Source organism: Canis aureus, chromosome 19 (genome assembly GCF_053574225.1).
Source record: "Canis aureus isolate CA01 chromosome 19, VMU_Caureus_v.1.0, whole genome shotgun sequence".
NCBI classification, from domain to species: domain Eukaryota; kingdom Metazoa; phylum Chordata; class Mammalia; order Carnivora; family Canidae; genus Canis; species Canis aureus.
The window spans coordinates 34,538,081-34,564,811 of NC_135629.1; the positions used below are offsets into that span (position 1 = coordinate 34,538,081).

Sequence of the window (26,731 nt, forward strand, 5' to 3'; positions counted from 1 at the left end):
TTTGTGGGTGGGTATTAAAGCTTTGGATAGACCACCACTATTTTCCAAAGAAAGTGTCCACTGCTTTTTCTACTCCTCTCACTGGAATTCTGAGGCTGGTTTTTGTAATGCTAACTCCAACTCTCATACATGACCATTCTAGACATACATTTTAAATCTTTTTGTGTGATTTGGGTGGTTTTACGGTCTTTCTCCTTTCCCATCTGACTCATCCATCTGTTTGCTCACCTGATAAAGAATCATTTTTGAGCCTTTGAGATACAGAAATTGACATTTAAAATGACTTACTACAATTTAGTGATAGTTAATGCAACATAAATAAAAAATAATATAATACTAGCCAACATTTGTTAGATACATTTTTTAAGATTTATTTATTTATTTATTCATGATAGACACAGAGAGAGAGAGAGGCAGAGACACAGGCAGAGGGAGAAGCAGGCTCCATGCCAGGAGCCCGACGCAGGACTCGATCCCAGTACTCCAGGATTGCGCCCCGGGCCAAAGGCAGGCGCCAAACCGCTGAGCCACCCAGGGATCCCCCTGTTAGGTACTTTTCACATTAGTAAGCACTTTACTCCCATTAGCTCATGAAATTCCTACAACACTATAGAATTGACTATTATTAGTATCTCTAATTTTAGATGGTAAAACTCAGATTTTGAGAAGATAAATAATTTGCCCAAGGTCACCTAGCTGGGGAGCAGTGGATCAGGCTTCAAACTCAGGCAGAATGGATCCAGAAATGACATTCTTAGCTATTAGGTGCTGCATGAGGATTTCAATGATGGGACCCTTTCTACATCATCTACAGCATCTTCAGTAACACTTTGCTTTCCTATCCTTTGGCAAGTCAGCCTGTTTTGGTGGATGTTTGCTGTGGTCCAATTAGCAGCTACCAAAGGGGCATCTAGACAAATTACTACCTTCTCTGGACTTAGCTTCCCTACCTGTCAAATGGAAGTTTCTCTAAACTCATTTTAGTTCTGATACGAATCTAAGGTGTGCAAATATCTTGTACAAAAAGTCAAAAATAGGTCTCACATATTTCCTATTTCAAAGTTAAATGAGTGCACTTAAACATACATTTCCCAAGGAACTGGAACTCACAATGTAATTGGCTGGGTGGCTGTTGACCTTTATTTTGCTCTTGAAAATATTACTGACTAAATATTTATTTCTCGGTTTGAGAGTTTTCAGGGAAAGGATCTGGAGGAATGGGGACTGGGTGTGGGAGGTCAATTGGTAAATGGTAGAGAAAAGGAGGATACAAACTCTTTAAAGATCTCATAAATCCATCTTCTGAGATTTGGCCAAGGTAGTTCTGTATCAGTGGAGAAATGGTAGAGTGTAATGATTAAGGGCATGGGTTTTAGGACTACTCAGATGTAGGTTCCAACTTTGCCTCTTATTAGCCATGTGATCCTAGGCATATTACCAAATATCTCTTAGTCTGTCTTTTGCTCTGCAAAATGGTGATAATAAAGAACATCTACTATATAGGACTGTCATAAGGAATAAATGAAATGACCCACAGTAGTGCCTCACACAGAGCCAGAACTCAGCAAATGTGATCCATGTCCTAGGTCTTATTGACTGTAGAATGTTGGTGGGCACCAGAGACATGAATCCTGAGTGCATATTTATATACAGAGATGACCATGGTTCGATTTTGTTGAGGGAAGGAAGCATATTCCACGGAAGGTCAATACTTTATTTTAAAGCCCCAATTCCAGCCATGTTTTTACAGCTTGGCCAGGATGCCAAGTAGTAGCCACGAAAAGGGAAGTTGATTCAAACCAGATTCTATAAAGGCCTTTCTTGATAGAACACTCAGAGGTATGACTCGGAGAGGGCGAGGTCAGGGTGGTGACCCCCAGTGTCCACCGAGACAGAAACAATGGGTGACTGTAGGACCTAAATATAGACCATGTGGATGTCACTTAGGGAAACCAGTTCCTGATGCTGACCAGGGTGGGCGAGTCTCTTGGGAAGAGCTCAGGAAGCAACCCCTGTGTGCCAATCCTTGCTCTGTCAGCCCTCTTTTTCTGGATAATTTTGTCCATATTCTAGCTTCTCCACATCTGTTGAGCATTTGCCTCTGATTGGCAGCCTTGTTGATGTCCCCATCTGTTCCTTCCCAAGTTTTACTTACAGCGTTTACCACCTCTCTTCCTTGTTTCTTGCAGACCACCCCCAGGCCTTGCCAGAAACTCCAGGTGCTCTTGCCATAAGATAGGATAGTTGGTGACTGGGAGTCAGGAGTTTGGGTTCAGGTCTTGGTTTTGCAGTCAACTGTGGGCAATGCTGAACCTCACTGGGTACCAGATTCTCCAATGGAAATATCACTCTTAAGAACCTGGATCCTGGAGGTTGACTATCTGGGTCTAAATCCTCATTGTGACTTGACCTTGGGCAGATTCTTTACCTCCCTGGGCCTCATTAACCTCACCTGCAAAATGGAGATCGTAGTAATATCTGCCTCAGTTACCACTAGGAGTTTATAAAATAATACCGTGAAACCCTTAAAACAGTGCATCTTGTTTCAGCGCTCAAAAATGCTAATTATGATTGGGCCTGGATGGCTAAGCATCTGACTCTTGGTTTGGCTCAGGTCGTGGTCTCAGGGTCATGAGATTGAGCTCCATGTCTGGCTCTGCACTCAGCACAATGTCTACTTATGGCCCTCTCTTCTTCTGCACCACTCCCTCTAAAATAAAAAAAAATGCTAGCTATGATTACGGTTGTGATTGTAGAAAAATGAGACTTGAGCTGGGCCTGTGTTTCCTAAACTTCAGTTATATTTCTCATTTCCACATCCCATTTGTATTGTTATTTTTCACTTACTGGTTATTTTTTAGTTGTCTAGTTATTTATTATTTTTTATTCAGGCTCATGCTAAGTGGGAATACCTTTGCAGTCATTAAATGTTATAATATGTTTCCCAAAATACATTGTAATAAATACATCCAGGTCTACTGCATGTGGTCTGAAATGATATTGTATCTCCCCAGGCCAATTCCTGCACTTTGGGGAACCACAGCACCAGTGGCTCTGAGCATCTGAGACCCAGTTAGTTGCCTGCTACTGGTGTTCACAATGCTAATCCCACCAAAATGAACAGTCAGCCCATCCTTTCACTCACCAGGCTGTGCCTGAGAACCAGCTTTGTGTCTGTCTCTGTGCCAGGTGCCAAGATACCCTAATGATGGCTCTCTGTAGCCTTTTCTATCTTCTTTGAATGGGACATTACCAGCCCTGAGAAAATGGAGTAGAGAGAGACATGAAATAATCTAGCTGCTGCAATCTCTCCTTAATGAGAAGTAAGAGAAGCCAAGAAATCTCTGCCTGAAATCTCTGGATGTGGGTCAAGATCTCAGCTTTTGCTGACTAGCAACCACCTCAGCTCAGTGGCAAACAACAACAGGCACGTGTTCTTATGTTCAGAGCTGTGCAGGCTGATGGGGGCGATCTGTCCCATTTGGGTTCATTAGCTACGCATGTTTGTTCTTCCCTGGTGGAGGTCAGAAGGTCCCAGAGGAGCAAGCAGAGACATAGGATGTCCCTTAAGGCCTAGGCTCAGAATTGATACACTGACTTTTCCGCCCGTATCATCAGCCAGAGCAAGTGACAGTACAAAACCATGGATGTCAGGAGAGAGCATAAAAGTTTGCTGAAGGATCCAGCAAACGTAATCCACTACAGAGATCCTCACTATTTACTCATTCAGCCCACAGTTATGTGGAGCATGCTGCCATGTTGGGGGAAGATAAATAGAGTCATAATAAATGACGAAGATAATGAGGACGTCTAGCCCAAGGTCTGGCATGGTGTAGGTCCTAAACAAATACCTAATGAATGAGTATCTGTAGTACCTGGAGTGCTGGCTAGCAAAGAGTGTTTCATGTAGGTTATCACCTTTTATTCTCCAATCCCTGGTTGGGCAGGTGCAATCATCCCAGGTCAAACAAATAGATGCCATTTTGGCCTGTTAAATGCTTACAGTCTTCTGATGTGAGGGATGTGAAGATGCAGTAGCAGGGAGAAGCTATACACAAAGAGATCCTCCCTGATATGGGGAAAGAGGCAACCTTTGCACCAAAAAGGCTCTGCCTCAGATCCCTCATACATTTATTCCATTACACTTTGTACACTGCCTTGGGTGCTAACGCTTTTTAAGATTTATTTATTTATTCATGAGGGAGATAGAGAGAGAGAGAGAGAGAGAGAGAGGAGCAGGCTTCTCACAAGGAGCCGGATGTGGGACTCGATTTTGGATTCTGGGATCAGGCGCTCCATCGCTGAGCCACCCAGGCATCCCTTGGGTGCTAACTCTTTAAGCACCCATCACATACTAGGAATTTAGCATGATACCTGGCCTATCATAGTTTCTCTAAGTCCCTAGCCCTCTGCTTTTTAGAGGTCCCATACATTTTTTAATATTCTCTTCAGAAAACCACACAGAGATGTGAAAATTTCTGTGCAGGCCCATGGCCCCAGGTGAAGAACTGTGCCACAGATATTCATTCCTGCCCCTTTCCCCCTCTCTTTCCTTCTCTCTCTTAAGAATGTCATCCATGGGAAAAGACATTTTTCTGTATTTGTATGCCAGTGTCAGGCTCAGGGTCTGGCTCCTATCAATGGCCAGCCTAATGAGTGTTTTTTTTTTTTTTTTAAGTGTGTGAGAGAATGAAGATGAAAGGGTTAGTAATATCTTGTTTGCATATGGATGGGATCATAAAACTTTTGGAATGGATGAGATAGGAAAGCTTATATTATCCAACCCCTTTATTTTATTTAAAAATCTATTACTGAGGGCAGCCCGGGTGGCTCAGCGGTTTAGCACCGCCTTCGGCCCAGGGTGTGATCCTGGAGTCCCAGGATCAAGTCCCAGGTCAGGCTCCCTGCATGGAGCCTGCTTCTCCCTCTATCTGTGTCTCTGCCCCTCTCTCTCTCTCTCTCTCTCTCTGTCTCTCATGAATAAATAAATAAAATCTTTAAAAATAAAAAATCTATTACTGAAATATAGTTGACCTACAATTATATTAGTTTCAGGTGTACAACATACTGATATGACAATTCTATTCATTACTCAGTGCTCATCATGATAATCGTAGTCACCATCTGTCAACATACAAACATGTTACAAGATTATTGACTATTATTGATATTCCCTAGGCTGTACTTTTCATCTTAATGTAGAGCTGGAAGTTTGTACTTCTTAATCCCCTTCACCTATTTTGCTTATCGCCACCACCCCACCTCTGGCAACCATCAGTTCTCTGTATTTAAGAGGCTGTTTGTTTTATTTTGTTTTTCAGATCCCGCATATAAGTGAAGTCATATGGTATTTGTTTTTCTCTGTCTGGTTTATTTCACTTAACATAATACTCTCTAGCTCCATCCAGGTTGTTGCAACTAGCAAGATTTCATTCTTTTTTTTTTGGCTGAGTAATATTCCAGAGTGTGTGTGTGTGTGTGTGTGTGTGTGTGTGTGTACACCACATCTTTCTTCATTCATCTATTCCTGGATACTTGAGCTGCTCCCATAGCTTAGCTATTGTAAATAATGCTACTACAAATATGGGCATGCATATCTCTTTTTGAATTAGTGTTTTCCTTTTCTTTGGCAATCCCTTTATTTTATAGATGATAAAACTGAGACCCAGAGAGGTTAGTTCACTTGCCCAAAGGCACACAGTTAATAATAGTAGTAGTAATAATAATGAATTAATGTTTTCCTCCAAGCAAGTAACTTATGCTCAAATACAATGAGGTCTCCTTCTCTCAGTGCCTGATTAGAAAACAGTGTCATTCTGATCTATCAGATCTATATATCATGTTGCAAAACTTGAGTGTTCTTGACTTTCATATCCAAAGTCAAAGACAAGGATGACAGAAACATATATACCATTGTCTCCACTGTAGAGTCACTGTGGTATGAGCCCTTTAGGGCAGACTCCTTGTCATCTCTTTCTCTGGTTTACCCATCCCACTCCATCGCTCAGTCGTCACCCAGAACTATGTGTACAGACTGCTGAGAATGCAAGAAGGTTGAGTCTAAGACAGAGACATTTGTCAAGCCAAGGGGCCAGGCCAAATCAAGGGTGGAAGGTGGATTAGGGTCGGTACAGGGGAGGAATGTGTTCCTATGGAGTCCTGGAAATCTTATTTGGAGCCATTCTTCTATTCTTAGGTTTGAAGGCACTTTGTTCTCTGTTGTATTGTTTTAACATCCACCAGGAAATCAGTCCCTGCTCGGGGTCAGCGATGCCACTGGTTCCTGCCTGTGGCCGCCCAGGTGGGAAGTGCACTGGTTTGTTTTAGGGCTGATCATTCGTCATCGGGACCATCGTACCCTTTCTTTCTTTGTTGCCCACCCTGTCTGCATGGGGTGGGGAAGGGTGAGGAGGAAGAAGAGTCTGATGAATCTGTTTTTCTTTATAGCAATAATGACTACATTTAATACAAAGAAAAAAATGCTAAAATCCAAGTCTCAACAGAGCACTGTGCCCTCTGGAGCATTGTTCTCCCAGAGAAATAGAACATTAAGTCACATGCTTAATTTAAAATTTCCTAATAGTCACATTGAAAGAGAGAAAAAGAAAGAGGTGAAATTTATTGTCATAATTTATCTAGCCCAGTATATTCAAATATTAGCATTTTAACATGTTATCCCATATAAAAATTAAGAAGACATTTTCCATTCTCTTTTTCACATGGAGTCTTTGAAATTCAGTGTGTGTTATCCACTTAGAGCACATCTTAGTTCAGACTGGACACATTCCAAGTGCTCACTACCCACATGTGGCTCATGGGAGCCATTGGGCATTGTGGATCTAGAGCAGATTGTCCAGTAGAACTTTTTATGATGATGGTATCTGCAGTGTCTCCTACGAGACTGTTAGGCACAGATGGCTATGAAGCGCTGCAAATGTAGCTAGTACAGCTAAGGAGCGAAGTTTTAAATTTTATCCAATGTTAATGAATTAAAATTAAACCTAAACAGCCATATATACCTAGTGGCTATCATATATGGACAGTACAGCTCTAAAGATTTGACCTTGTTAGAGAACTATCAACTTAAACTTAAGGTAGAATTTTTTATCTACTGCATTGGCAGAGATTAAAACATTGGAGAACACTGTTTGGTGAGGGTAACAGAACCTTACGTGCCTGGCCAGTGGGAGAGTAAATTAGAACAGTTTTTATGGAGAAGAGTTTGGCCATATTTATCAATTTCTAGTGCCCTTGGGTCCAGCAGCTGTATTCTAGACGTTAATGTTACAGTGTCTATTATATGTGTGGACTGGTTTATGTAGGAGAATATTTGCTGCAGCAAAAGATCAAAAAGCCCACATATACCATGTCAGTGGGGGACTAGATAAATAAGTTATGTTACATTTGAAAAATGTAATTGGCAGCTGTTGAAAAAACAAGGCCAATGTTTATTTGATGACATGGAAGGCTGTGTAAGATATGGCCTGAAGCAAGTGTAGAGCATTGTATATAGTATGTTACCATTTAGGTAAAATAAATTATTTGCTTATTTATGTCTAGAGCAGCTCTGGAAGCTGGCAGAAGGTGCCTATCACAGTGTTGCCTCCTGGGAGAAGGAGGGAGAAGCTGGGGTGGGAGAGAGGTCTACTTTTCATGGTAGAGTATATCTTTTTGGAATTTAATCTCATGTACTTGAATTACCTAGCCAAAAAATAAGACACAAGAAGAGGAAACTCTAAGAGAAGGGTGAATCACAGAAGGCTTCCTAGGGGAGATTGTCTTTGGATTGACTTTTAAGAGATGCATAGGAGTCCATATAGCAGGAGGAAGGCTTTGGCTCAGAGACACAAACAAACAGGACAGGTTCAAGCATCTGTGTGTACCTAATGGTGGGCAGAGTACTCAGTAAATGAAACAGGGTGAAAGTAGAGTCTGGACAGGCATTGGAATGGCCAAATGGGAAGGATTTTGTGAGCAGAGTTTGGACCACAGGCAGCCTTTGACAGTTTGAAGAAAGCAGGAAATTATGTAATTGAGTTTGTGCGAAAGACAACTTTTGGCAAAGTGGAGAATGATTTGAAATAGTGATTCCCAAAGTGTGATCCATGGAACCCTATGAGTCTTATCCCCAAGACCTAGAAATGAAATACATCACTACAAAAGAGATTTTCTTTATATGTATCTACCAAAATAACAATCACAGTGGCTTGATTGCAGAAACAGGTATGTGAATCAGCTTCTGTTATGCAGCCAGACAGTAAAGACAGCTGTAAAATTATAAAGCAATGCTGCTTTTCTCACTGTGTTTTGTTTTTGAAGATATAGCCAATTTTCATTAAAATGTGTTTGTTTTTTTGAGTAGACACCACACCCATTGTGGAACCAAATGTGGGGCTTGAACTCATGACTCTGAGATCAAGACCTGAGCTGAGATCAAGACTTGGATGCTTAACTGACTGAGCCATCCTAATATTCATTAAAATATATTAATTAGAGTAAAAAGTAATACACTACATTTTAAAAGAATAGTTTCTTTTAATGTCTCAATTTTTTTTCTAGTACTGTAAATATTGATAGACATAACTCTCATAAACAAAAGTTCCTCAGGGCCTTCAATAATTTTTAAAAGTGCAGAGGCATCGTGAAACCAAAAATTCTGAGAGCCACACTGGTTGGATCAAAGTAAACCATAGGAAAACAAACATCCTATCCAAATGTGAATCAGGTAAGAGGTGTGAGTGAGCAGTGCCAGAGCTGATATGAATGTTTCACATCTGGGAGCAAAGAAATGGTCCGGGCAGGTATGTGTGAAAGAGGGAGCTTGCTTGATGGATTGGTTTTGACTGACAGGGCTGTTGGTTCAAGTCCTGTCCTCCACTTCTGTACGAATAGATACTGCTGCTGTGCTGTTATACACATCCATGCACGGGGTTGCCAAGTGCCCAGCACATGCAGGAGTTACTCTGGAGTCCCTGCAAGTGGAATGCTGGGCAGTGAGACATGCACATCTTTAGCTTGCCTGGAAGCTGTCAAGTTATCCAGTCTGTGAGCCTCCCTCCATCCTTATGTGAGTCCCCAACCCTTCATGCTGTCAGATTTATTGATTTTGCCAATCTGATGGGTGGGAAATGGCCTCTTATTTTAACCCCAAGCCCACCATGAGTCCTTTGCTTCTCACCTTGGAGCATAAATTACTCAAATCTGATTTTTAGATGATTCAAGTAGAGTCTTTCCTTCAAGGAAACACATTACTGTGTGCGAATGTGTGAACACAGAGGCAGGTTTGTACTCTGGTTTCTGGATAAGGAAAGAATAAACAATTAGGGACCCCCCCTTTATTTTAGATAGAAATTACCCAGTCCACCCCTCCTGCTCTTGTGCTGTTTGCTGTAATTTGGGACCAGGTGGATCTGCCCTGAAGGAGGAGAAATTGAGCTTTTCTGCACTGCCTGGCCTGGTGTTTGAGGTAAAGCCCAAATCTGAGATGTTAAGCCAAGACCTGAGGTTTTGTATAAGCAAGTGGAGTGTGGGGTGAAGCGTCGTCTTTCAACCGCTCACATGTCCTCACCCAACTCAGGCCTTCCTGTGGTCCAGAAGCCAGGGCCTACTTCTCTAGCCTGTGACCTATTCAGGTGCACAGGGTCCTTCCTGCACTCAGAAGGGCCACATGTGTGGTTTCATGCTCTGCTGTAGCTGACCTCAAACTCAGTAATTTTTGGATTTCAAAGAGTCCTACATTTTCATTTTTTTCTGACTTCTGCAGATTATATAGCCAGCTGTGCCTGAAGCATCTTTATGTCTGTCAGATTAAAAAGGGTGTGGGGTGAGGGATACAGCAACATGGGTCACAATGTTCTCACTCTCTGCAGGGCCTGACCCCACTGTGACCCCACTAAAGCTCTTTTGGGTAATATATACATTTCCTCATTTCATACATTTTCTTTCTTTTACTTCTCTCTCTCTTTCCACATATACACACCCAGAGTCATATAAATATACATATATGCTATCAGTCCTCACCATTCACAAATTCCATATTTACCCACTTGCTAAAATGTACTTGTAACCTCCAAACCAATACCCAGAGCACTTTTGCGGTCATTCAGGGACATGAATAGAGTAGCAAAAAATTTGAATGACTCGACCCACATGTTCTCACCTGGGGTCAGTCATGGCAACCTTTTGCCTTGTTCCTTCTCAGCTACTACAAACAAGTGTCTTTTTCGTGGTCTATTTAGTACCATGTTTTTCACATTTTTTGTACTACTGTTGATGTCGTTATTTTTCTGAGTGTAGCGGTGAAGTGCTGTGTAAGCGCAGGATGGCTGTTCTGTGCCTTAGAACATACATGCTGTCAGGTTTATAACTTCAGGTACAGGGATCCCTGGGTGGCGCAGCGGTTTGGCGCCTGCCTTTGGCCCAGGGCGCTGGAGACCCGGGATCGAATCCCACATCGGGCTCCCGGTGCATGGAGCCTGCTTCTCCCTCTGCCTGTTGTGTCTCTGCCTCTCTCTCTCTCTCTGTATGACTATCATAAATAAATAAAAAAAAGTTTAAAAAAAAATAACTTCAGGTACAAGTTATAGTGCTGTTGGCTGTGAGTTCAACTTCAATGAATCCACAATATATATTAAAAAGAGTGACTTTTTCAAGATTTTATTTATTTATTCATGAGAGACACAGAGAGAGAGAGGCAGAGACATAGGCAGAGGGAGAAGCAGGCTCTCTGTGGGGAGCCCGATGCGGGACTCAATCCTAGGACCCCAGGATCACAACCTGAGCCCAAGGCAGATGCTCAACCACTGAGCCATCAGGTGCCCCTGAAGAAGGGGTCTTTAACTAGAAATATACATAAAGCAAGATTATGTCTTGGCTGGTTGACAAAAGTATTGTGACCAGAGGCTTGCAGAAACTTAGCCCTGTGTTCACTTACTCACCATTCAAGGAGACTTTATAGAACATAACAACTGCAAATAGCCAGCATGGACTATTTATGTATGTATCTTTGTCTTTTCCTTTTCCGTCCTCTCCCTTGCTCACGCTCCTCCCCCCTTTTTTTTTGCCTGTCTTTTAACCTCTTGAATTTTCTGTTCTCTTTCACCGATCATTGGTCCTGCTGGCATTATTCTTGGGTCCTCAAGATGTGCCCAGGAAAGGTACCTCTGTCCATTCACTAGATAGCCATTTGTGGGTCACCTTCTTTCTGCAATTCCCTAGGCTATGCTGGGGTCTGCACACAGACCTTATGTTTCAAAAATATTGCTTGCAGATAGGATTGTAATCCATGATTTTGAGGCAAATTGAGAGTCTCCCATGTACGTCTGGAAAATGTTTCCCACTCGGCCCTCTCCCTGGCCACATGTTGTTATACATCCAATGTTAGAAGGAGACTTTAGAGGTCACCTGGCCCAAAGCTCTTGTTTCACAGATAATGAAACTGAGATCCAGGGAGGGAAAGTGAAATGCCTGAGGTCGCAGAGCTAGTTGGATGACCTTAACAACTAGAAAACAACTAGCTACAAATTATTCTCGTTCGCTTTATTTTACTATATGTATCAAATATCTTTATGAGAAAGATAGCATTAGTTGTCATCTGGCAGCTTCTGATAAAAAATTTATAAAACGGATTTCTGCAAATTGTGTATGTCTTTTTTTTTTAAGATTTATTTATTTATTCATGAGAGACACACACAGAGAGAGGCAGAGACACAGGCAGAGGGAAAAGCAGGCTCCATGCAGGGAGCCAGACACGAGACTTGATCCCGGGACTCTAGGATCAGGCCCTGGGCTGAAGGCAGCGCTAAACTGCTGAGCCACCCAGGCTGCCCTGCATTTTATTTTAATTGCATTACTTAGAACTTAGTAGGATTAGATGTTTTTCCAGGCTTTTTAATGCTTTTTTTGCATTCAAGACATTAAATCCCAGAATTTCTTTTCTTTTTTTTTTTTTTTTTAAGATTTTATTTATTTATTCATGAGAGACACAGAGAGAGAGGCAGGCTCCGCTCGGGGAGCCTGACGTGGGACTCAATCCCGGGACTCCAGGATCATGCCCTGGACTGAAGGCGGCGCTAAACCACTGAGCCACCCAGGGATCCCTAAGTTGTGTATGTTGTAATAAAACCGGAGAAGATAGGGGCACCAGGTTTAAATTTTCTTATTTTTCACAGAAGCATTTCATATCTGCAGTGAAGGTGTCTAGATGCTTGAGACATGGAAGGCTTTTAAATTCCTCATTCAGGTGGTTTCCATCATCAAAGTATCTTTTATAATACATTCGAAAGTGGGCATTACTTGGTCCTAATGAAATGTAGCAGAAATTTGAGTGCTAGGACTGACAACAGGGAGGGGAGATATCTCCCACAAAGGAGACCAGGAAACAGATCCAGCAGGCCTCCCTTCCTGTCTGTTCCCCAAACCTTAGCCTCCACTCCCTCTCCTCTCAAAAAGGGGAAGGAAGAAGGTTCAGTAAAGATAATGTGCCCATCCTCAAAGTACGGCTAACCCTTGGGTCCTAAGCACTCCCATTTCCTGTGGCTAAAGTTAGACCTATTAGATACGAATTTCATTTTTAATCCATGACTGGGCAGACAGAAGGCTACAGATCCTCTCCGAAGGCAGGCGAAAAAGGAGGCCCCTTGCAGTCATCCCAGGGGCAGGGCATCACAGTGTTGCTTTTTCTGTACTTGTCAGGGCCAAACACAAGGGATGGTTACTTTGTGTGACAATTACAAGAGGGATTTTCCACAAAGAAGGTATTCCTAAACCTCCCTCATTTGTGGATCACCTTTTACTTTAGCCCCTAACATTGAAAAATACTTAGTAACTTTCTACAGAACAACACAGTTTTTTTCTCTTATAGTTACCTTTGATGGAAATATCAATAATTGATATTATTGTGACAAATGGAAAACCAGTATGCTTGCCGTAAATAGAATGGAACTATTAAATAAATAGGCACAAAATAATGTTACTAAATTCCAGCTAGGTGCTGTTGCCTGAGCCTCTGCACCCAGAAAAGAAAGACCGAGGTTGGTAAGCACATTAGGTGGGCATTGAAGGTGAGGTAGCCCAAGCTCAGCCTTTCTTCTTGATGGATTCACACCAACAGGGAATTGAAAACATGACTTTCTTATTATGTGATCTGGTGTGGGTAAAGCAGACTCCCAGTTCCCCACCTGTATCACCTACAGAGTCCCCTCTACCCACTATGACTTTCTGAGTCCTTCTACTTGAGGGGATCTCCAGCCAAGGGGGTTGACATCCCGAGGAGCCCTTCACCATCAAAGAGAGTCAAGAGTTAGTGAATTGAATGCTTGCCCCACTTCATCCCTTAGTGGAAAGTTGTGAGATATGACCTACTACACAGTATGTCAGTGGGTCCCCAGTCACTTAACTCTGGCTGCCCATGGCTGTAACCATAACTTGCTGGCTCCACATCCTTTCATGGCTTCCCTCCTTTCCCTGTCTCACTTCCTCACTCCCTACAGTTCTTTCTGGGGATTGCCTCCTGTAAAAATCTTACACCTAAATCATTACCCCAGGATCTGCTTTGAGTGGAGCTCAAATTAAGACAGCTGGTAAGCATTCTCCTTAAGGTGATCTTACAAACCACTGAGGTACTAGACCTAGCCTTTGGGAAGCACTACCGCAAGGTATATACCCAAATAGTGTAAAGCGACATATCACTTCTTTCTCTGAATTAAAAAATACATTGAAATTCTTCATGTTCAACTCTCTGGCATTCTCCCTAACACATTGGTGATACTGTGTTCTGATGAGTAACATCGGTCTCCACTTTTGCTATCCCTCCTTCAATATGGTATTAGAATTTGCTAACAAACTTGGTGTTCCTGAATTTGCCTGTAAATTTAATTCACTGTTTGGCATTTATTGGTTGTTTGCCAGTGGGAGACACCCAGTGAGTATGGGTATCTGGCCCCTCAAGTAAACATTTGTAAATGCATCGATGATAAGCCTGGCTGAAACACAGCAGGGTAGTGTTTGTAGGGGGCCATTTCTAGCAAGCTTTTACAATATCCTGAGGAGAACCAAGATTTCAAAATTAGGGAGATCAAACAGGTGCTTCTGCCGGATAGAGTTTCTGTCTTGACCTAAGCCAAAAAAGGCAGGCCAAGAAGGCAGAAATGCAGTTCTAATGGGGAAATAATTTATTCAGGGTTGAGCCCATGCCAGGGAGGTTCTGTTCCCTTAAACTTAGGCTATTTTAGAGAGTGATGAGGTCCAGGGTGACATACCCAGGATATATCAGAAGAGTCAGAGATGCATCTGTAAGTGAAATGGGATCAGGACCTCCAAGGGGAAGGCAGGAGTAGGGCCAGCTTCGTGGACAGGGCTCTGCACTCAGAAGGGCTCCACCCTGTGGAGCAGGTAGAGTTGCCTAATCAATATCTGTGTGATATTTGAATGAATACACACTTGGCCTGAAACTTGCTTTGGGCTTTTAGGAATGGTGGCCTCAGAACCAGAAAGTGGCATCAGAATGACTGTCAATCACAGAAGAGTCCCTACATTCTTTCTTTTTTCAGGACTGGCTACATAATTTGTGGGGTCCAGAGCAGAATGAAAATGCCCTTGTTAAAAATTTTCTAAGAATTTCAAGATGGTGACAGCAAAGCATTAAATGCTGTGTGCCCTCACAGTGGAAGGTGCTAGAGGTGCCACAGTGGGTGAAACTTGATCTGGTTTCTGCACTCAATGAACTCAGCTCTGAGGGAGGAGACAGACATTAATCAGGGAATCACACAAGTAAATGGCGACATTTTGATGGGTTAGTACAACAAAGAAGAAACACATGATGCTGAGAGGATATAACTAGGAGATCTGATCTGGTTTGGAACCATCTTGGAATACTTCCTTGACAGGGCTGGCATTTGAAAGATGAATTAACTGTGAGAAAGGGGGGAAGGGAGAAGACTCCAGGCATAAGGAAGTATGGAAGAAGATGAACTGGGATTATAGGAGGCCAGAGCTCAGAGCAGAGAGGATAAGGGTGGAGATGGGAGGTAGGCCACAACCTGATTTTATACAGGGGCTTAGAGGAAAGTAACGAGTCTTGAGAAATTCAGGACTTTTTTGATGGCTATAAATAACACAAAGAGGAAGAATAAAGTTATTCACCCCCATTTTCTTTTTAAGTAAACTGGGAATTGCCACAATTCCATGTAAATGATCACATACATGGGCCCTGACCAATCAGAACAGGTGTTAGATATGGGAGCACCACAGGTGCATGGGCACTGACCCATTAGAACAAGCATCAGTTACTGTGTGGTGGACATGTGAGAGGAAAGAACTTGAACTCTTAATGATTGATTAGAGGACTTTAGAAACTTCCTCCTTGGGGCACCTGAGTGATTCAGTTGGTTAAGCCTCGGACCCTTGGTTTCTGCTCAGATTATGATCTCAGGGTTGTGAGATCGAGCCCCGAATGTGGTGCCACAAAAGTGATTGGGCTGGGCTTTGAAACAAAAATTCAGGATTAGAAAATTTAGCACAGATTATTTCCCCCACTCCCTGCAGCTCATTAGTGGCTCACCACAACTTTTGCTTTTTACTCAAAACTCGACAGGACCTGATAGTGCCACAAAGGAGAGGTGTCCTGAATACCTGCATGTCCTGGCACCTTTTGGGGCCCCTGGCCTACCTCCTGTAATTTGGGGTTGTGGTGAGGCCCTCCTCCACTTTCAAAGATAGCTGCAGAAGGAAAATGTCCCTCTAATCACAGCTGACATCTTTCCAGATAGCCAGCCCATCAGAAATGGTAACTGGCTTTCACATTATTGTCCTGATGGCTTCTCTTGCAGACTTTTGCCAAAAGCATCATTTTCAAGTTAGTCAAGACTACTCTGAAAACTGCAGCTAATGAACTCCAGTTGGTCTGGATGAGATGTCTTTGGCACATGGACAGTCTATGGCTTTTCCTGAGGCTCTAGTTGCCTCCTGAGGCAGCATTCAGAAGAGCTATGTTAAGAGAGATTGTTGGCATATTCAAGTACATTGTTTTGAGGGTATGTGTGTATATACATGTACATGTATGTACATATGTATGTATATACATACATATACAGAGACTATATAGTATACATTTACATACTATATAAATGTAAATTATTTCTGTCCGTGTTTGAGATTGAATTACAGACATTATGTCCCTGTAGCCCCAAATACTTCAGTGTAAGAACAAGAGCATACAGTATAATTACCAAAGGCAGGAAATTTAATATTGATAGAACATATTAACTAATCCATTCATTTTTCAAATTTGCCAATAGTCACAATATTTTATAGCTATTGTTTTTTTCTGGTCCATAATCCAATTCAGGGTCATGCATTGCATTTATTGTTATGTGTTCTTTAGCCTCCTTTAATCTGGAACAGTTCCCTAGGCTTTCTTGGTATTTCTTGATTTTGAGAGTTTTAAAGAGTAGAGGTCAGTTATGTTATATGGTTTCCCTCACTATGGGTTTATTAAATATTTGTTCATATGTTTAGATTCAGATTATGCCTTTAAAAATATCTAGAGTTATGGGAGGATACTTTTTTTTTTAAAACTGTGCATTTTTTACAGGAACATTTAGAGGAGTGATATGTTATCTTTCTCAGTGTGTCACATCAGAGGATTTGTGATACCAGTTTGTCCCAATATTGGTGACATTAGCTTTGATTACTTAGTTGAAATGGCATCTTGTACATTACTTCATTGTGAAGTCATGATTTTTCCCTTTTTAAGTAACTAGTAAATCAAAGCTATGAAAGAGTCCTATTTGTCATGAAGTGTTAACCTACTAGTTTTAGCATTTATTGATGCTAAACTCTATCATTCCGTCTCTGTTTTTAGTTGGTGTTCTAACTGTACAGAAGATATTTCCCTTCTCCACTGTTTATTCATTCAATTATTCATGTCAGCATGGGCTCCTGCATTCCTTTTTTATTCAGTGGGTTATGGTCCATTACTATCATCATTCATTTGATGCTGAGATTGCCTCAAATGTGGCTAGTGAGAGCCCTTCAGCTGGTGACTCTGTCATTCTTAGAGCACTTCATTACTTCCTGATACAAAAAGACGTTCTGGGTTCATCTTGTATTTTCCCTGCCCTAACCCTGGAATCAGCCTTTTCTCCAGGTTGCCTGGGTCCTTTTAGTGGTGAGTAGTATTTAGAAAACAAGATCTGGGTGCTGAGTGTATTCATAGCTGCTAGGTTGTTAATGCTTTTATACCCCACAGTAGATAGAAGTAGGGAAAAAATAGAAATGTGTGTGTATGGACAACCATGAATTCATTCTGATGCTTCTGATTGCAATCTACCTACATTTATCTGTTTTGTTTTTTTTTTAAACACAACAGTTTCAAGTGCATGTCATCTTTCTTTAATACAGATACAGAAAGAAGAAACAACCATCACCAAACAAAAGGACAGTTTTCCCAGTACCCAGATAAGCTATGATGGCATTAATAAAATAACGTATACATATGCTCAGGTCTGTCCCCAGTTTCATGTGCTTCCTTACAGAAAAAAAATTTAATATATATATCAGGATGTATGTATGTACATGAAAGTATGTTTTTTTCTTTTAATTTTAAGAATTTGACACAGCAGGAAAAATGCTGTGCATACTATTTATTTTTATTATTCTATTATCATATTGATAACTCAATACATCTTGGAGGTCCTTCCATATATTGTGTGACTCTGTACTATTCTTTCTAATACCATTGTATTTCTTCTTATACAGATGGGCTAGTTTTATTTAACTGATCTCTTTTGGTGAACATTTTTTTTCAGTGTCTTGCTATTATAAATAACACTACAGTAAATATCCTTGTGCATGGATCTCGATAAAAGTATATCCATGGTTATCCCATGGTTCTTCCTAATAGTTGGTTTGTTTTGGGTTTTTTCTTTTGATAAGTATTATCAGAGCATCTTCCAGAAAGTTCGCTTCACTTATATAACCTCATCCTTCTGTATGCAGTAACAAAGGACAGGTTAAATGATGATGACATCCTGCCTGCACACTTCTAAGGCTCCTGATTACAAGTCTCCAGCAGTACCGTTTCCATCCAGTCATGGAGACCAAAAGAATCAAACCAGGCTTCTATCCTTAGACTGTAATTAAATGCCTATTTGGGTTGTTGTTTCTTACTTTAATTTAAAAATCTGTGGGTCTAGGTGCCTGGGTGGCTCAGTTGGTTAAGCATCTGACTCTTGATTTCGGCTCAGGTCATGATCTCAGTGTTGTGAGATCGAGCCCTGCATCTGGCTTCATGCTGGGCATGGAGTCTGCTTAAGATTCTCTCTCTCTCCCTCTCCTGTGGCCCTTCTCCCTACCCCTCCCCCCCAAAAAAATCTGCAAGTTTAATCTCTCCATGCAAGAATGAACTTCACCTGGTGAATAGAGACACAAAAAAAGTAACACTGGGAAAATGGTGCTGTCCTTGTTAGCCATGAGAGCTTATACTTAAAGCCATTTGGTCTCTAATAAGTAACCAAATATTGGATGACTCCCCCCCCCCCATAGAGTATTACCAGGACTCCTCTCTGCTGGAGAACTGTGAATGGACCATGTAGCCAGGAGAAGGAGGAGCTGTGACTCTCTCTGGCTTCTGGACACTTCCCAACCTCTGATCAAGAGGGAAGCCGACTCAGCCCTTTGTGTGTCTTGTACAAGGGAAGATCAATGTGAAGGTCACTTGATTTTAAATTTCTTCCCAGACTTATCTTTAAAATCTCATGTAAATTGACATTCCGTTCTTGTTGAAATATATAAATAATGGCTGGCATGGCTTCCTGCAAAGTCAAGTTGATGGACTGTGTTTATTCTGTGGATTCACCTACCTCCTAGTGCACTTCCAGTGTTAGATGCACAGGGCTAATTCAGCTTATCTTCTGCTCTGTCCCACAAAAACAGACCCGGATACGAGTGCAAGTAGTTTATTTGGGAAGTGATTCCCAGAAGCACTGTGAGGGAGCAGGGAAGAGACAGGGAAGGAAAGGAAGCTGATGCAGGAAGTAATCATGAATAGGTTAGCCCTGTGGGCAGCTGAGGCTCAATCCTGCTGGGGGCTTCTGGGACACTACATAGGACAGTGGTTCTCAAATTTTGCTGCATATTAGAATTACCTGGGGAGCTTTTGGAATTCCTGATGCTCAGGATCCCTGGATGTTAGGATTCCAGACACTGAGAGCTTTTAAACTCCCTAGGTTGTTCTAATATACAATCAAGACTGAGACCACACCTCAGTATTGTCCCCCCAAACTTTAGGAAGCTGGACTATTTACATATCAACTCCACTACATCCCAGGTTGAGGGCTGCTCCAGATGGCATTAAATCCCAGGCATTTCTGGCCTGTAGAAAGCTCAGGGATGCAGAGGAATAGTGACTGCCTGGAGATATGGGCCGGCAGTACTGGCTACACAGTTAGCGGGATCTGATATAAAAATCTCAGTTTTGTGCACTTACAGAGCAGCCCTACTGAGCCATTTAAACTCTTTAAGCCTTGACTTCCTCATGTGTAATCATTTCTTTGTAGTGCTGTAAAGATTGGATGTCACATATGGAAAGTACCCTGTATGCAGTGAAATCTTAATAGACACTTGTCATTATAAACCCAGCAAAGGAAGGAGGGAGGTTCTAATCTGAGTCTAACCATGGGCAGTACCTAATGGTTCTGCTGAGGAAACTTTTCTTTATTTAAAGGGCTGTCCTGAGTTGTCAGGATTTACAGAGCATCTTAGCGGGTGTGGCCATTTCTCCAGTGTTCTTCGTCTCTGCTTTGTGGAGAGTAGATGTTCCAGAGACCAGTGGCTGAAGGGAAGCCTTGCTCTCCCTATGGTGAAATGTCTGCCTGTTAGCATTTGGAAACCTACTTGGGAATGCATAGAGTGCACTTGGGGTCTTTCTAGATAGGAAAGGCAGGAACGGAAATAAACAGAGTAAAGAACTAAGGACTCTCCTTGTAAAATCAGCTTTCCAGTATTACTGTGGACCATAAACACATTTGACTCTGAATTGTATAGTTGGACTATCTAAGTTAATTGGTTACATGAAGTAACTATCTAAATATTAAGCACTTGTTTGGATATTCCCTAAAGTATATGAATAATATTTTTGTTGATAAGGATTTCAAACCATTCCATATGCAAAGAATTTTAATAAATGGGAGTCCATTATGCTATTAAAAATAAAAATAAATGAATAAACACATAAAAGAGGTCCAGGGAAGAACCAGCGATCAGAATGTGTTATGGACCAAGGACTATGATTAGTCCCATTCAGTGCACCTGAGATCCAGTAGAAAAAAATATGAAATAATTATAGTAATTATTAGAAGGCCAAGAAAAAAGTACTCTGGTTAATTCAATTTTGTGGTTCTTGTCACATCCCATTGTTGAAAATCTTTGTAACAACCTCTTCTTCCCATAAGGAAGTTTTTCTAGGATAATCTTTCTGAAAAATATACTCCCCAGTCTCTGCCTTGGGTAGACAAATTTCGTGTCTTCCTTCCTACTGCCCTGGCCTTGCGCATTTTGGAGGGGAAAGTGGTCTGTGTTTGAGAAATGATGGTGAATCTGGTTGCCGGTTGGTTAGCAGGGCTGGTGGTGGCACTTATGCACTGACTGGCTCTCCCCTTCTCTCGTTCGTCTGGGTGAACATGTTTTTCCTTCCCACGGGAGAGAAGGACTTTTCTTTGGCCAAGGCAACTTCATCTCTGTTTCCAAACCTGCTAAGGGCCAAGTGTTCCATGGCCAAAATCAATAATTGGGGCTTTTCCTAGTTTGCCAAAATCAAGTTAACGGGTAGACTTTTATACATTTCAAGTATTTTCTCTGGGATTTGTTTTCCCTCTGGCGCCTGCCCTCACTTGCCGTCATTGCTGCAGTGGCTTCTGTCACTATTGAGCTAGTACTTGAGGGTTCCTGTGTGCCAGGCATTGTGCTAAGCACTTAACCCACATTGATCTAGTTAATTCCCAATAGCTTTTGTGTTCCCATTTTATAGATGAGGAAGTTCAGGGATGGAGAGGTGAAATGATGTGCTTAAGGCTTTACAACAAGAAAAAAGGGTAACTACTACTTGGTGAAGCCACTAAGTCTGATTTTAGCACCCACTTAACATCTTCCAACTACAGTTAATGGCATCTGAACACCAAATTACATTTCATGGTAGTGAAGATTTATTGACCAGTAGCTCAGAGAGCACCATGATTTCCAGGTTTCCTACCCCGTAAGCACTTGGAAGAGTCCAAGAAAAAAGGCTCAGGGTTCCTGAGTGCTGGCAAAGGATGTTTTAAAAATAAAGAGGAAGAAACCCCCAGCAGCATATTAAAAATGGAAGAGGGGTCCCTCTGTCTTGCTCATACTTCTAGCCACAGAGAGAAGAGAAACAGAATGTGGATCCATTCCCCATTCAAACGTGAGTTCAGTGAGTCAAGCTCCAGCTAAGGGCAAGTACAAGAACACAAAATCCTTTTGCTAATCTCTCCCTCAAGAAGGCGCAGATGAAAGGGAGGCATTAAAGCCTCTGAAACCACCAAAGCTGTTTGCCAGCAAAGAGATAAATCAAAAAGGTTTGAGATCTGGTTTGAATTTAATAATTACAAACAACTAATCAGGGGACATTTGCTGTCAGGTCGGGAGCTGCACTCCCTCCATCAGGGTGTTTTTGCTGTTCTGGTCACTTGGTTATTAAATAGAAAAACCCTGTGATTAAATCACAGGGCTGTTCCAACACTAATCAATTCAATCTCATCCATTTAAAAAGAAATCAGGCCTTGCATTTGCCCTGTCTCTGCCAGAGGAGCGGGAACCACACGCTGCAAACGTGACTGTGTACGTAGACCCTCGTGTGATGTGGGCAATTCAAGGAGGGTCAGGCCGCATCCCAGCTAGATCACCCACCATCCTGCAGGATCCCCATCTGTGATGCCCACCCTGTGTACCTCAAAATAACAGCAAAACAGCAGTGATAGTGGTAGTAATAGTAATTATGGTGAGAGCCACAGTAGCAAGAATAATGACCATGTTTTAATCTTTTACCTTTTGTCTAGCCCTGTTATAAATATTTCATTTCCTTTAATCCTTGAATAACCCTGTCATGGAGAAATCAAAGCTTATAGAAATGTTTTATAGACATTTACAGATCCTCACATCTGGAAGCCTCCTGGCTCATAGTAGGTCCTCAGTAAATTACTGTTGAGTGAATGAAGAGATAGAGAAGTAGCTATCACACAAAATAGCAAATGTTGGGGCTGGATTTCGAACTCAGACCTGTCTGATTTATGCTCTTAATGTCCATCGGGTATGTAGGTAAATGCCTTGTGAGCCTTTCTATATTGTTTTAAAAATATGTATTGTTTTAAATAAGCATTTAAATTTATTTTATAGTTTTAATATATTAATTTTAATAAAGCACATAATGCTTTTAAACAATATACAAAGGAGAAATAGCATTGCATGGCAGAAAGATCAGTGGTTTGGGACTCAGGCTGGCCCAGGGAGAATCCCTCTCTAGTATTTACTAATTTTGTGACCTAGGGTGAACTTGAGTGTCCCTCACTGTAAAACGAACACAGTAATACTTGTTTAAACTGGGTTAAAGAGGAGGATCCCTGGGTGGCTCAGAGGTTTAGCGCCTGCCTTTGGCCCAGGCGTGATCCTAGAGTCTCGGGATCAAGTCCCACGTTGGGCTCCTTGCATGGAGCCTGCTTCTTCCTCTGCCTGTGTCTCTGCCTCTCCCTCTCTCTCTCTCTCTCTCTCTCTCTCTGTCTCTCTCATGAATAAATAAATAAAATCTTTAAAAAAAAATAAACCGGGTTAAAGAGAAGCTTAAATGGAACAGTCCTTTAAACTGGGAGCAGAGTGCTTAGCTCATAACAGGTGCCCAGTTCTGGCATCCACTTCCCTCCGCTTGTGTATTAGAAAGCACTTGGTGATTCTCCTTGGATTCTATGGCTTAAAATCTCCTCTTCTTCAAGTTCTTCCTCTTCTTCTTCTTCTTTAAAGATTTATTTGTTTATTTTTAGAAAGAGAGAGAGAGAGTATATGCACACTGGGGCAGTGTGAGGAGAGAAGCAGATTCCCCACTGAGCACAGAGCCCTGTGCAGGACTCAGTCCCACATCCCTGAGATCGTGACCTGAGCCAAAATCAAGAGTCAGATGTTTAACTGAGCCATCAGGCACCCCTTGGACCAGCTCTTCTGAACATTGGTCAGCTAAGGATAGGGTCAGTGCTCTCCACAGAGAGCCTTACCCAGAACAACAGAAAAAGTAGTTGTTTATCGACCATTTACTGATGAGATTTAGTGGTCTCAGAAGGTAGCCAAGCCTAAAGGAGATAGCCATTGAGTGGCCTGAAGAACAATGATGCTTCATGAAAGTGGGTCAGAAGGACCACAGAGGAAGATCTAAGGTTAGCAGGATGGTGTTAGCAGTAGTGAGTCACAGAGTCTACTCGATCAGTCCAGATATACCCATATCTCCATCAGACCTCACATCCAAATATACAAAAGGCTTTACTGTGTTGCAAATTAACAAAGGGCCTCCTGCTTATGTCTTGAATTGAAAACCATGAGAGAGTTTTTCCAGCACCCAAGCACCTCTAGAAAGTGCCTTCTCAGATATGTGCCCTGCAGGGTAAGGAATCAAATAGTGTATTCAGACCCTCTGTTCCCATAAATTCCCCTCCGTAACTGCCTTTCCTGCCTGCCCTAGACAGGCACCAAGGTATTCAGACAAAGGGTTCAGGGACCCATTAAGTTCACTTATAATTTGCTTCAGTTAACTGTTCCCTTTTTTTTTTTTTTAAGATTTTATTTATTTATTCATGAGAGACACACACACACACACAGAGAGAGAGAGAGAGAGAGAGAGAGAGAGAGGCAGAGACACAGGCAGAGGGAGAAACAGGCTCCATGCAGGGAGCCTGATGTGGGACTCCATCCTGGAACTCCAGGATCATGCCCTTAACTGAAGGCAGACGCTCAACCACTGAGCCACCCAGGCATCCCAACTGTTCCCTTTCAATTGAGGTATTATCATACTTGGATTCCTTGTTCCTGAAGCACAAAGACTGAGTCCCCATGCCATTGCTGAGGGCAGTGCCTGGATAGATGCCCTGGTCATGGGTGTGCCTCACCCTCGAACTGATCTGACATTCCTTTTCACAGGGGGAGTGGAAGTCACCAGTATCCCACTTGGACCAATGTTTGAACAGCCATGATTTCTTTTAGCATGTCTATGTACTTTAAAGAAAATAAATCCCCTTGGTGGTAAGGAAAAAAACTTTCCTATTTGCAAAGCAAGAGTCGCAGCTTGAACTTGCAGGTTTTGAGTCTCCAAGAAAATCTGAGGTTGAAGAATGTCAGCTTTCAGTGATCTTTGCTTTTGAGGTTTTGATTTAATTTTGGCAGCCAGGTGGTTAGCAGAAGGGAAGGGTGTCACCTCAAAAACATTGGTCTCCTTTATTCATTCTTTCTTTTAGTCACTCATTCAGAAACTATTCATTGACCCACTGCACAGGGCATTGGGGTTTAAAGTCATGTGCTCAAATCAGCATAGACTATAGCACCCAAGGCACTTTGTTTTCATGGTTGAAAGGGAAGTGAACTGTGCATTCGCTTCAGTAAATTTAGCAAGAATAACAGGGTGGGTCCATGGCTTCTCCAATTGGCTGATGAGAATATGTGAGGCCAAGTGTGTAAATGCAGACAGTTCACACAGTGTCCTTCCTGCCTAGAAAACTCCCCTCCCCCCAAAACCTGCCCATGGTTTCTGATGCACAGGGAAAATAAAATGGTGACTTGGCTCATCTGTAGCCTACCAGATAGCAAGCAATGATAGCTTTTAAAACTAGAAAGGACCTAAAATGTTATCTACATGTACTATCTTCAAGGCCAATTCCTTTTTTCTTTTTTTTTTTAATCCCCCCCCCCCTTTTTAAAAAGATTTTATTTATTTATTCATGAGAGACACAGAGAGACAGAGGCAGAGACACAGGCAAACAAAGAAGCAGGCTCCATGCAGGGAGCCCGATGTGGGACTTGATCCCAGGACTTCAGGATCACCCCCTGGGCCAAAGGCAGATGCTCAACTGTTGAGCCACCCAGGCATCCCACCTTTTTTTTTTTTTTTTTTTAAGAGGGGGCAGGGGGAGAAGTAGAGCAAGAAAATCTTAAGCAGACTCCATGCCCAGCACGGAGCCCAGTGTGGGGCTTAATCTCATAACCCTGACATCATGACCTGAGCCAAAATCAAGAGCCGAATGCTTAACCTACTGAACCACCCAGATGCCCCAAGGCCAGTTCTTTAGTAGAATAAGTTATAAAGGTATTTCCTCCCAAACTCCTTGTGTTCAACGCTTTCTTAGGCCATCTCTGTATGATATGCACTTCCAGACTCTGGGACAGAACAGTGAAATAGGGAAACACGTAGCTTGAAGCCCAATGAATACAGGCTCTGCTGCTTGCTAATTATAGAGCTTTGGGCAAGTCCCTGCCCCTTTCTGAGCCTCCATCTCCTCTGCAAAATGGAGATAATACCCGTTCCTGCCCACCTCTTGAGGTGGTCGTGAGGATCAAATCAGATCATGCATATGAAGATTTAGTTCTATGATTGGCATGTCATGAGTGTATAACAAGCTAAAGCTGATTATTATCATTATCAATCATTTTGGTGAAGTTCAAAATGACTGCAGTGTCCTGCTATATCCTCTGCTCTTTGAGATGTTCATTTGTCTGTGTCTCCAGGATTTAATTTCCCACTAGTGATTTCTTCCATGAACTTTTCTTTAGATCATTGTCATGAGCTCAGCTCTCTAATAGTTTAGGAATTCCTGGGTAGAATTTAGAAGCTCCTGGATAAGGTGAGTTGATTGGACTTGCCAGTCTGGTGGAAGGGGTGCCCATTTGGTTCCCTCTGCTGCCTCCACCTCTGCCCTTCTTGGAGTTGGGTAAATGGTGCAGCAACAAGCTTGTCAAAGGGAGCAGGACCAAGGGCATCAACAAAACAATTAAATACTATTGTAGGGGGTATTAGCCATGTACCAGATACTGCACCAGGTTCTGGAATGTACCCTTGACAGACCAAGTTCTGTCTTCATGGGCTTATGTCTGATGAGAAGGTCAACCAAAAACCAGAAAACAAAATATTAAATTAAATTATCTTTCTAAACTAGATCTCCCTTGCTAGTCTCTGTCTCAGCACTTCATCTGACTCATTCACAGCAGAGATCATAATCTGTAATTATTTTGTTTTAACTCCCAATTAATGGGCAAGGAGCATGACTGGCTCATTCACTGCTGTCTCCCCAGACTGACAGCAGGGCTCTGCACATCACAAGTGCTTGGTGAGCATAAAGCAAGTGAACAAATGACTAAGTGACAGTTTGTGAAATTTTGTCTCAGGCCCAGAATTAGTTAATTAATTGATTAATTGATTAATTTTGTGTACACATTTAGTTTATTGTAACGAAGCAACTTGTACACTTTTAACATTTAAAACTGAGCATCTTTCCTTTCTGGTGAAGCAAAAATAAAATTAAAAAATAAACAGGAACAAAATTACAATAGAGAATGTTAATTCCAAATAAGATCCTACAGGTTCTGCTGATTCTCCCATCGAATGACAGGGCTCAAGTCATCATTAGAAGAGTTTTATTTTAAAAGTGTCATCTTAAACTGCAAGGATGTCCATTAAACATCACAATTA

General features: G+C 41.9%; 1 protein-coding gene across 3 annotated transcripts in view; it reads left to right on the forward strand.

The window, feature by feature from the left end:
* The window catches only part of ARHGEF3 (Rho guanine nucleotide exchange factor 3), a 303,450-nt gene that overhangs the window by 127,611 nt on the left and 149,108 nt on the right, over positions 1-26,731 (forward strand). The gene's annotated exons all lie outside the window — the stretch shown is intronic.